Consider the following 12,197-nt stretch of genomic DNA (forward strand, 5'->3'; position numbering starts at 1 on the left):
GAGACTCTACCGAATCTCCCTTACTTTTTCCAGCTTCTAGAAGTCTTCTACATCCTGCATCCAGGGCCTATGGCCTTTCCTCCAATTTCAAAACCAGCAGCGTAGCATCTTCAAAATTCTGATTCTTCTGCCTCCCTCTTTCCCAAAGACCCTTGTGATGACATGGAACCCACCAGGATAATACCCCCCATCTCAAGGTCAGTAGATTAGCAACCTTAATTGCATCTGTAACCTTAATTCCCTTTTGTCGAGGAACTGAACATTTTCACAGGTTCCAGGACTTAGAACACAGACATCTTGGTGGGGGGGCCACTGTTCCACCTACCACATTGTCCAAACAGCATTTAAAAAAAAAGAATTTTCAACCTGGACTAGATAGCTGTTTTTTTCCCCATTTCTATAAACTACGTAAAAGTATCCAAATGGCATATAATTATTTTGAGAACAAGAGCCTAAATATATAAATTAATCCCATTCAACTTACTTTCAGGCAAATCACTTCCATCTGCTTTATATCTGTATGAATCATAAGGACCGCTGGAAGGACTTAGGAATCTGGTATCAATGAGAAAACCCCAATCAAAGCAAGTGTGAGATTTGAAAATAAACCACCATTGTGTTTGGATAATAGCCCATTAACAAAGGTTAATTTTCCTTAAATCGCAGCACATTCTGATTTTCTAGAATGAACTTCAAGCAATTAGGGTCTGTTGGGTAAACTTTTAAAACAAAATCTGAATGTATTGTTCTGAGCAGTTGTGTAAAAACACATTTTTTTAAATGAACATTCATTTTTAAAATTTAAAAAAAGCTCAGCAAGAAACTCATTTAAGCAAATAAGAAGCAAGCTGATGAACTTCAGCATTCACCAGAGCAGCTCAGAACATTTGTTTTTAGCTTATAGACTAATGAATCCTAAATGGAGACCATTTCAGAGAGAAAGAACTTTGTTTTCCTTCTGTGGGAAATGGAAAGGGTGCTAATTAGGAATATGAAGCATTATGACATAATGAAGCTACTGAATTGCTCCAAATTTGTCCTGAATTTTGTTAGCTCCAGGGCTATGGTAGTAATTTCACTCTATCTTATGTCCAAGAATCGGCTACCATCTGCCTCAGAATAAGTTTACCTATGTTGGCATTTTTATTACCAATCGAATCGTTTATTTATTTAACTAATAGATTCTGTCCTCATTAGAGCCTGTTATGATATTAAAATGTGTTTTGAGTCCAGAAAGAAATATACTATATTTTTAAAATTTGAAGCTATCTGTTGGTTCTTTTTGGATTTTTGTCTTTCTACATTCATATAAACAAAATTAAACAAAACTGCAAGCAAAGAGGTAAAATCCCAATATAAATCCATTCTGATTTAAAAAACAGAAGAAGAAAAGAAAAAGAAAATCAGCCCATGTCCCCCTGGCCAAATCTGGGCTCTACAAATATTCTCATAAAATAATTCTTCATCCCTACTTACCTTTCCCCTGTACAACTACGGAAATATAAAAGGTCTGTCTCTTGAATTTCTTCCCTGAAAGTCAAAGACAAGATATTAGCTGTAGCTCTCCATTAGGGTTGTAGAGGTACAGAGTCCTCTGCTTCCAAATGGCCTGTGTCGTATCAGACCTCCTTCCAGAAAAAAGAATGCATACGGTTGCATCCTTTCCTTCTGGATTTTATATATAATCATATAATATAATGCAATATAATATATATTACACACACACATATACATAATTTAGTTTCTTCTGACTGTGCTTTTGACTTGGTTCTGACATTATTTCCAATTTTTTCCCAGAGCTGGGTTGATTGGAGTTCGGGTTCTCCATCCAAGTCCTGCTAACTTTCTTTTCTGAGGGACTCCAGTCTTAAAGCTCTTTTGCTGGTCCTTCCAAATTGATCTTTCCTCTGAAAACTTAAGGAGTCACCCTCCTGATGCTGAGCACCAGGATTGCCCAGAGACGATCCCATTTTTTGCTTCCTCCCCAGGTCAGGTGCAAGAGGATTCATTCCTCCTGGTGGGGAAAGAGGTGATAGGGTACATGAGTAAGAGAAGACATCCCTGGGCATGATTGAGGTTCACTTCAAATCACCTACTTAACCAACTGACCTGCTGCCAAAATGTGTGAGTCACTGACTAAATCTTTCTCCAGGGTCCCGTGCAGGAGGCAGCAGTGGGGAGCCGCACCAAATTCCAGCTCCCATCCCCAGCCACATTCTTCATTGCCGACCAGTCCCTTGTGACGTTAAAGGGGTCAGACACTTGCAGTTCGTGAGGTTTGGGGGCTTGAATCGTCTGAGAAGCTGGAGGATTCTCAGATCTCAAGCCATGACTCACATCAACCCTGATTAGTACAACAGGCTCATCTGATAGTTAATTTTTTGCATTTTGCTGATATTAGGACTTGTTCTCTCTCTCTCTTTTGTTTTTAGGATTTGCTCTCTAAGTAAAATGTTGCTAATCCTGTTTAATTGCTCCCATTTGTGTGGGTTGCAGGAAAATGCTGCAGAAAAAAAAAAAAGACACGGCTCTGTTTCCCATTGTATGAGCCAGTTGTGTTTTGAAACACATGTGATTTGATTTCTTATTTTGATATTTTTGCATTATTTCATTCATTATTTTATTTTCTTAAATAAAGTTTAAGCACCACATATAGAAGTGGCACAAATACAGCTTAAATTTCCTTTTTTTGAGGCGTGAGTGACATGAAATAACCCGCAAATATTTAAGGTGAACAACTTAATACATTTTGACGTATGTATATACCCTTAAAACCATATCCACAGTCAAGATAATCAACATTTTTATCACTCCTAAAAGTTTCTTCATGCTCTTTTGTTTCTTCATGCTCTCTGCCTACTACTTTCACTACCCAGGAAACTAGCACTCTGCTTTCTATCATTGAGATTAGTTTGCATTTTCTAGAATTTTGTATAAATGGAATCATGCATTATGTACTTTTTTGGGGGGACAGGGAGCTCTGACTTCTTTCACTGAACATAATTATTTTGAGATTAATCCATACAGTGTGTACCAATGATTTTCTCCTTTTTATTATATGATATGTTGCAATTTGTTTATTCATTTGCTTGTTGATGGACATTGGGGGTTTTCCAGTTTTTGGCTATTACAAACAAAGCTGCTATGAACATCCAAGTATTTCTAGGAACACAGGCTTTTCTTCCTCTTGGGTAAATACCCAAAGTTAAAATGACTGGATCACTAGGTAGTTATATGTTTAACTTCTTTTTTTTTAATATTTATTTATTTGAGAGAGAGAGAGAGAGAGAGGGAGAGCATGCAAGGGGTAGAGAGGGGGCAGAGGGAGAGAGAATCTAGAGCAGACTTCCCACTGAGTGCAGAGCCCTGTTCAGGGGCTGGATTCTATGACCCTGAGATCATGACCTGAGCCGAAATTAAGAGTCAGGCGCTTAACCAACTGAGCCACCCACGCGCACCTATACATTTAACTTCTTAAGAAACTGCCAGACTCTTTCCAGAGTGGCCGTACCTCTTTATATCCCCACCAGTGAAATACCAGAGTTCTAGTCCCTCTACAAACTCACCAACACTTGATGTGGCCACAGTCTTTTTAATTTTACACATTCTTATAGCTGTGTAGTGGTATCTCATTATGATTTTATTTTATATATCCATGATGACTAATGGTGCTGAGAATTTTTTCATGTGCTTATTCACCTCCGTATGTCTTCTTTTGTAAGGTGTGTGTAAAAATTCATTCTAAAATTCCTGTTCAGAAATGAAAAAAAAAATGGGAGAAGCTCTTAACACAATCAGTCACAACCTTGGGTCACAGCTCAAGGAGTCAGGGCTTGAGCTCTGGTAATGAACAAATCAGTCTTTCTTGATGTTCTGTCCTCCAGCCATGAAAATGAGGTTTCTCCTGTGGTTTCACATGGGTTTGTCTTCATTGGTTCAATAGACAAGAGCATAAATGAGCTTCAAATATCTTTCTATGTCATCAAACTAATAATTCCCCTTAGAAGTCGGTGCTGAGAATAGCACTGCAGTTCAGAGCATGTCCATATTTTCTGAGTGCCTCCTGTAGGACAGACACTGCCTTGTGCCTTGCAGTGCTGATGGATGAGACCCTGTCCTCAAGGAGCTCACAGTATTGTAGGAGAACCTCACCAGAATGTGCCGTATCCCATATTCTGAAGTAGCATATCTGTTTAAGGAAATAAATGAATACATGAATATATAAATAAATACCACCATAATCAAAACACTTAAATCCTGGGGCTATGAGCAAGCAAACCAAGAATTTAGCAAACTGGCTTCATATTCTGGAACCTTTAAAATTTATGCATCTGGTGCCATTGCAGTGTGGGTCACAGAAAAATGCCCGTTCAGCTGTGCTTAAAATACATTGATAAAATCATGTGTGAGTCATATTGACTCAAGCACCACGCGAGATATTTTATATAGGTATCATCTTTTACCTTTACTACAACCCACCAAGTCTGGGCTTATAAACCCATTTTATAGACGAAGGGACTCAGTGTTGAAGTAACTCTTCTAAAATTCATCAACCAGCAATTTCCAGAAGAAAAATGAAACCCAGATCCGTCAGACTCCATGACACTTTGCACCCATCTTTTGTTGGTGCCTAGAAAAATCCACCTGGCATGTGACTCCTCCTTGTACTCTGCTCTAACCTTGCTTCTTTCAATCAATAACACCTTAGAACTAAGAATAAACTGGTTAGAATGACAAAAAAGGTCTACACAACAAAAACAAATTTTCTGGGGGCCCATTTTCAGATATGTATGTTTAAAACTCCTCTGGGGGGGAAAAATGTCATCCCAATGTGAAGTCCTATTTGATCACTCATTTCCAGATTGGAAGCAGACACACACCCTGTGCATTGACAGAATTTACTCTGACAGAGAATTCAGCAAAGCTTTGGTGTCAAGAGCTTCATTTGAGGCTTATTGCAAGTCTCTGCTGGGGCTGCTGACCTAGCTGAATACATCTGGAGAACCTTCGGGGCTTTCAGCTCTGGGCAGAACATTCAGAGACTAGCAGCGAGGAAAATGCTAGAGACTAGGGCTCAAGGCTTCCTAGTTCTGGTAGAGTTTAGGCTACAACAGAAAGCATTGGCCTGGAGGCCTATGGGGATGATGTGCACTTTCTGCATTTTGGGAGGAAGCAGCTGTGACCTGCTGTTATTGGCAACTCCACCGTGGTCCGTGTGTCCGGGGAATTTCTTGTAACGTAAGGACAAACTGCAAAGGGGATCGGGAGTTCTGTCTCCCGTAGCATCAACGATTGAATGCGGACCGCGTGAACTCAGGAAACTGAGATGAAAAATAAACAGAAGCCCGCTTTTCATTCTCTGCCTTGATTGATGTATTTGGGGAGCCTCTGCTTGGGCCCAGAACTGGCTTAGGACTGGAAACAGATCTGAGGGAAGTATGGTCTGAGCTGGGAGCCTCTGAGGTAGTTTGGACTTCACAGCAAGTGCATTTTACAAATCGAAGGCTTGTGGTGTGGAGCAAGTCTAGCAGAGCCATTTTCCAAACGCATTTGTTCCCTCATGTCAGGGTGTCACATTTTGGTAATTCTCGAAATATTTCAAACATTTTCACTATTTTTATATTTGATCTGAGATCAGTGATTGCAGCTCACTGAAAGCTCATTGGCTAACAATATTTAGCACTAAAGTATTTTTAAATTAAGGTGTGTTCATTGTTTTTGTAGACATAATTCCATGATACACTTAATAGACTCTAGTGTAAATGTAACTTTTAGATGCACTGGGAAACCAAAACATTCATTTGACTCCCTTTGTTGAGATATTTGCCTTATTGCAGTGGTCTGGAACTGACCCACGATATTTCCAGGGTATGCCTGTGCTTATTTGTGGAATTCTGTGGTCCCCACCCTTTCTCAGCCATAACCCCCCCATGCAGGCTTCACAAAGACTGGGCCAGTTTTGCTCACCATTGTATAATGGGCACTTACAGCAGTGTCTGACTCACAGTAGGGACTCACTGATCTTAGTTTGCCCCTTAACATCATTCTCCACAATGCAGCAGAATTGGCCTCCAACATACACTGCTGACCTGTCATTTGCCCACTCAAGAGCCTGTGATGCCTTCTGAAGGGTAAAATTGGGCTTATATAGTAGCAGGGCATACAAGACTTTTTACAGCCTGATCTGACCCTATTATTAAGTATATTTATTAAGTACCTACTACATGCCAGGCACCGTGTGGTCTTTAGAAATTTATCTGTAGACAACACAAAGATTTTGCCCTTTGGTGGGTGGAGATGTACAACAAAGAAGTAATTTTTTTTTTTTAAGATGTATTTAGTTGAGAGAGAACATAAGTGGGAGGGGCAGAGGGAGAGGGGGAGGGAATCTCAGGCAAACTCTCTGCTGAGCACAGAGGGCAGAGCCCGACTTGGAGCTCAATCCCTCGACCCTGAGATCACAAGCTAAGAAGTTGGATTGCTTAACTGACTGCACCATGCAGGCACCCCAAGAAGTAATTTTTATAGTGTGGTAGAAGGTAATATATGCTGTGATAAGAAAGAAAAGTTGAGTGGGGTGCCAGTGGAGGGCAATGTCAAGGGGCTCGTGGGAGCTTGCAGCTTTTGAAAGGATGATCAGCATAGGCCTGATTAAGGGGACATCTGAGCAAAACTTGAAAAAAATGAGGGACTTTGCTGATTTCTGGGGATGGCTTCCAGCAGAAGGAATGGGCAGTGCAAAAGCTTTAAGGCAGGAGCATGCTCAGTGTGCTTGAAGAACACCAGGAAGGTCAGTGTGGCTGGAGCAGAGTGAAGGTGCAGGTCAAGTATAGGAAGTAAGACCGAGAGACACAGTGGGAGTTCAAGTCATACTGTTGGTTGTTGTAATGACTTAAACCTTCCCCCCCCTAATTTTGACAGTTTATTTGAGCAAAAATCCATTCAAATTGGACAGCACCAAACTGGAAGTGGTTAGGAGTGTTCCCATCGTAGACTTTAACTTTGAATAACATGGTGAGCCATTTCAGAACATTGAAGAGGGAAAAGATGTATTCTGACCTAAGTCATTATATACATATGCATATGCATATACACTGCTCTGCTGAGAATAGATGGTAGGGGAACGAGGTCAGCTAGGGAGCACTGCAGTAATCCAGGTGGCTTGGGTCCTGGTGGTAGGTGAGGAGGTGTGCCCAGAGCCTGTTCCTTCCTCAGCTTGCCATGTACCTGGGTAGAGCAGCCTTTCAGTTGGAGAAAGCCTTCAGGCAAAAAAATGAAGACTCCAACAGCAGGAAGGTGGTGTTAGAGGTCAGGCCTGAGGAATATGCTCAGGGCACCAAAGCAGCCTCAGCTATAGTAAGGACTGTGACATCAAGAAAAGGAAGCATACTCTGGGAGAATGGCACGATGGGTGGACAAGGCAGTCTAGAAGGGCTACTGGACAGCACTGAGGGCTCCGGTGAGGCTCACGGACACGAGGGTAAGGCCTGATGATGTGGCTACAGGCTGTGCCACCGCCAAGTTCAGCTGTATGGGTATGGCATGGAGTGAGTGGGGAATGATAGAGGGTGCAAAGAAAGGAGTGATTATGATGAATGATTGGGGAACTTAACCTGAGTAAGATGAGGAGAGGCGGCGTCAGAAAGACGAGGGAGAATGGAAGGTGACAGGATCAGTGGGTAGGAAAGCCTTTGGAAGTTGCCGAACTGGCAGAGTTAAGGCACCAGAAGGAGTGAGCTGGGGAGATAGTGAGTGAGTGTTGGTCAGGGTGGGACGTGTGAAATTGAGGTGAGGGAGGAGCGCAGATTACTGATGAAGTTCTAGGGTATGGCCATGAGAATGAGGAGCTGAGGCAAGGTGGAGGACCAGATCGCTGGCAGAGAGGAGCTTCTGGAACAGAGAAGCCTGGTGTTGGAAGGACTGTGTTTGAGAACATTGGAATTTCCAAAACTGAAGATATTCTTGTAATGGAGAGGGTGGCAATAAGAGTGGTGCCAAATCACCAAGAAACAAGGGGGAAATTCCTGGGGGCTAGCAGTAGAGTAAAGGGTGGTATAACTTGTAGATTTAGAGCCAGAGTTAGCTTATCTGTTGGCTGAATTTCTTACTGTTCTTCTCCATCCAAACTACTACTACCAACAAAACAAAGATCTTTTAAGGGCTTACTATGGACCACTACTGGACAGAGACCTTTACATGAATTAACTCAATCCTCCTAACAATCGCAGGGAACGTGGATTATGGTCATCTTTGTCACACCTTAAGGAAACTTAATAAGGGAGAAGTTAGGTAACTTCCCGGTGTCACACAACTGGTAACTAAGAGTGAGGATGAAAATCCAGGCAGGGTTTCCACTGAGACTTACACTGTAGCCACAGCACTTTAATGTTTTTCTCCACCAAGACTAAGATCTGGGCAAGCAGCACCCTCAGAACAAGTCTTAGGCTGGGTAATACATGCCAAGTCAAAGTTGACGTCCTTTGGGGCAGTATTATTCAAAGCAGAGCCCATGGACGAGCATCACCAGGGGCTCATCAGAAATGCAAATTCTCACACTCCACATGAGACCCCAAGAATTAGAATCTCAGGGATGGGACTCAGGAATCTGTTTTAACAAAGCCATCCAGGTAATTTTTATGCATTCTAAAATTTGAAAAGCCCTGCATGAACCCTCTCAAGTCCAATATCTTGAGTATGGATATGAAATATAATATTAAATTCAAAGAATTGCAACATGACCTCCTCTGTCATTTTAACTCTATTTTATGATCTAATCTGATTCACACTTTTTACAAATCAAGCCATCCATCCTTCTGTTTACAGTTAGAGTTCTTAATCCACCTCGTGCTATTGACAGGACCTGAATATAGTAAAGAAGAAGAGAGGGCGTAAGGCAGATGGTGAGCTCAGGCTCAGATCTGTTCAAGGGAGAGCTCCAGGGTGGTTAGTTAGGAATCAGTTGGAGGTAGGGGGCCCTAAGTTGGGATGTAGTCAGTTCTGGGGAGACAGGTCTGGGAACCATCAGCCCACACTAGTTGAAGCTGTGATGACAGACACAATCATCTATGGGGAAACTGGAGAGCAAGACGAGAAAAAAGATGAAAGACAACTGAGTAGGGAACGTCAATATTTGAGAGGTGCGCCAAGAGGGAGGGACTGTGAACGTCGGAGAAGAAATGATAACAGATGTAGGAGAAAGAGAAGAGAGTGCTATTTTAGAACTCAAGAATTTCAATGAAGGGTTGAATTGCAGTGTTGAAAATCAGAGAAAGATCAAGTGGGATGAGGACTGAAAATAAAAATTTGGAGGTCACTGTTGGTAAGTTTTGACAGAAAGTGAAAGTAGAAAACCTTGTGAGAGGTTGAGAATTTAGTGAGACACAAGGCTGTGGAGACAGGTCTCCAGCAGCGTCTCAGGGACTTCGGTGTCTAAGGGAAGAAGGTGGACAGAGTGTTAGTTTGAGAAGGAGCAGGATGAAGAGAAAGATATTTTTTTTAATGAAGAAAGCTTTAAAATGTTTGCGGTAGGAACAGAAGACAGAGGAGAGGGATACATTAAAGGCACAAAAAACAGAAATTTATCTGATAAGATGAAATGTTTTGAGACTTCTGATACTTAGAGCAATTTTTTTTTTTTTTTTTGGTGGTAGACCCATAAGAAATGTTTGCTAGATATGTTTACAAATGAATGAAATAATTATTGGGATACAGTACAACCCAGAGTGAAGAAGGAAAGCCCTCCATTGAGAAAGGTTCAAGTTCCCTTCCAGATGTACTCACCTCTCCCGCCATAGCCCACCGCGGCCCCCTTACTACTCCATGTCCAGGAACACTCACTGTTCCCAAAACGCATCACACCCTCACTGTCTCTTTGCACAATGACTCAATGGTTTTGCATCAGGTTTTTCCTCTGCCTGAAGTGTCCTTTCACCTACTCATCCTTCGAGAGTCCTCTCTAGTATCAGCTTCACCGTGAAGCCTCTTTTCTGTGAACAGGAATTCATTGCTGCCTCCTAAGGGCCATTAAAGTCTTGTGTTCTTAGGTCTTGTGGACACTTCACAAATTCTCTGCCATCACCTCGTATGCCTATGTGAATTTCCCCCGTTAGACTGGAAACAGACTTTGTACCTGCCTCTAACCAGCTCCTCGGATAGCACTTGGCACATAATAGGCATCAGAGACTGATGACTGAATGAATGAGTGAAAGAAAATTGAATATTGGCTTTCTAAAACTATGCATTTTTTAAGTTTTTTTTATAAAAGATTTATTTATTTGAGAGAGAGAGAGCACAAGCAGGAGGGGCAGAGGGAGAGGGAGAGGGAGAGAGACTCTCAAGCAGACTCTGAACTGAACACAGAACTAACATGGGGCTCCATCTCGTGACCCAAGATCACAACTTGAACCGTAACCAAGAGTCATTTGCTTAACCAATGGCACCACTCAGGAGCCCCCAAAACTGTAAGTTTTTTTTAAAAGAAGCTCAGTAAAAATCAGCCTATTGTTTCATCTCAGGAAATATAGAGGCAACTTTTGAAGACACTGAAACATCAAAGCCTACAGCAATCAGAATTATGGTCACTCTGTCAAAGTTATAAAAGGTTTTCATCAGGCCTGCCTAACATGAGCACATGGACAGAGCAAAATTACTGTCCTACAACTCTCAGAAACAGAAATGTGTGACAAAGATAGAACACAGATAGAACAATTGGAATTTTTATAAATGTATTTACTAACCAAAAGATCCTTGAAGGGTGCCTGGTCTCTTCTCAGTTCTAAAGAATGACCTTGGTCAGTCATGGAAAGTCCATTATTCTCTCCAGTGGTTGGTTTATGAAAAGTCAGCAACAGAATTCTGGTCAATGAGGCATGAGGGATGTGTCTTAGGAGCTCTCACGAGAGAGTTTTTCTCATTCTTTTTCTTTTTTCTTAGTATAGAACACTTCATGAATTTGCATGTCATTCTTGCTCGGGGCCCATGTTTCTCTGTTTCATTCCAGTTTTAGTATATGTGCTACTGAAGCAAACCCTAGTTTTTCTCATACCTAACAGGGATCCAAGAAAGGGGCTTCTTTTCTTATATTCTTTGAACATGAATCAAGATGTGATGCCTGGAGCTATTTTAGCCATACTGAGACCGGGAGGTGACAAGTCTGAGGAGAAAAGCCAATGCAGTGAGGATGTCAGAAGAGAAAGGTAGAAAGATCAGGGTCCCTAGTGGCGGTGTTGAGCCACTGAATTAACCAACCTTCCCAGGGCCCTACCGTTAGACTTCTTTCTTTATATGAAACAACAAATAAAGTTCTTAGCATTATGTAAGCCAGTTGAATTTTATTCTCAACAACCTTCATCTGGACGCATTCTGAGAGATGCTACTGATCACCAAATTTAAGGACCAGCTTTTCTAGCCTTAGAGGTTACTTTAACTTCATACTTTACTGTGATTCTCAGGCTGCTGTTAAAACATATTGTAAATCTGCTACTGATTTTTAAAAAATGAGTATGTCCAGACAAATAAGCAATCGTATGAAGTGCAAACTTCTTTATACAGTATGGATTTATTTTTATAAAAATAAGCTCACTTGAATATTTGACTCTGTTAATCCTACCTCTCCAAATACCCATGAGCTATTATAGCCTTTAGATTCCAGTCTCTACCTACTACATTGATTGATGAAGGAGGATTCCCTAGCATTCTTGCTTTGTTCAGAATATCAGCTGAAGACATTTCCACATCAACTTTTGTTCTAAAATATGTCCCAGGAAGAATGTGGCAAGTTTCTTGGGTTCTCATGTTTTGTATAGATTTAAAATCAATTTTAGAAAGGTGTATTTAGTAATGCAGACTTATGACTGTGAGAATAATGGCAATGAGAATAATGATTTGTATTTTAGTAAACATTTATTGAAAACTAATAACATGCAAGGGACTCCAGGGAAGCAGTATAACATAATGATAAAGAATAAGGGCTTTGCTCTCAAGCAGATGTGGATTGTGGCCTTGAAAGGTACTTGGGCATTTTTTTGCGAGGGAAACCAAAACAGGAGTACATGTTCCATTCTAATTCCAAGGGTCAACATCTGAGTCCTTAGGAAAGTGGGTGGCTGGGACCTCCTTTCCTTTTGCCTTGAGTTTCTATGTGGAGGAAGCTGTTAGTGAAAAGCTCCTTTGCCGCACACCCTATTTCTCTCTAGCTG

At 41.3% G+C, this 12,197-nt stretch overlaps 1 pseudogene; it reads right to left on the minus strand.

Moving 5' to 3' along the window:
• Positions 1–10,927: 10,927 nt before the first annotated feature.
• On the minus strand, positions 10,928–11,025 carry LOC112839040 (U6 spliceosomal RNA; annotated as a pseudogene).
• Positions 11,026–12,197: the final 1,172 nt, after the last annotated feature.

This window comes from Callorhinus ursinus, unplaced genomic scaffold (genome assembly GCF_003265705.2).
Source record: "Callorhinus ursinus isolate GAN/ISIS: 27379988/994484 unplaced genomic scaffold, GSC_fseal_2.0 scaffold63, whole genome shotgun sequence".
NCBI lineage: Eukaryota > Metazoa > Chordata > Mammalia > Carnivora > Otariidae > Callorhinus > Callorhinus ursinus.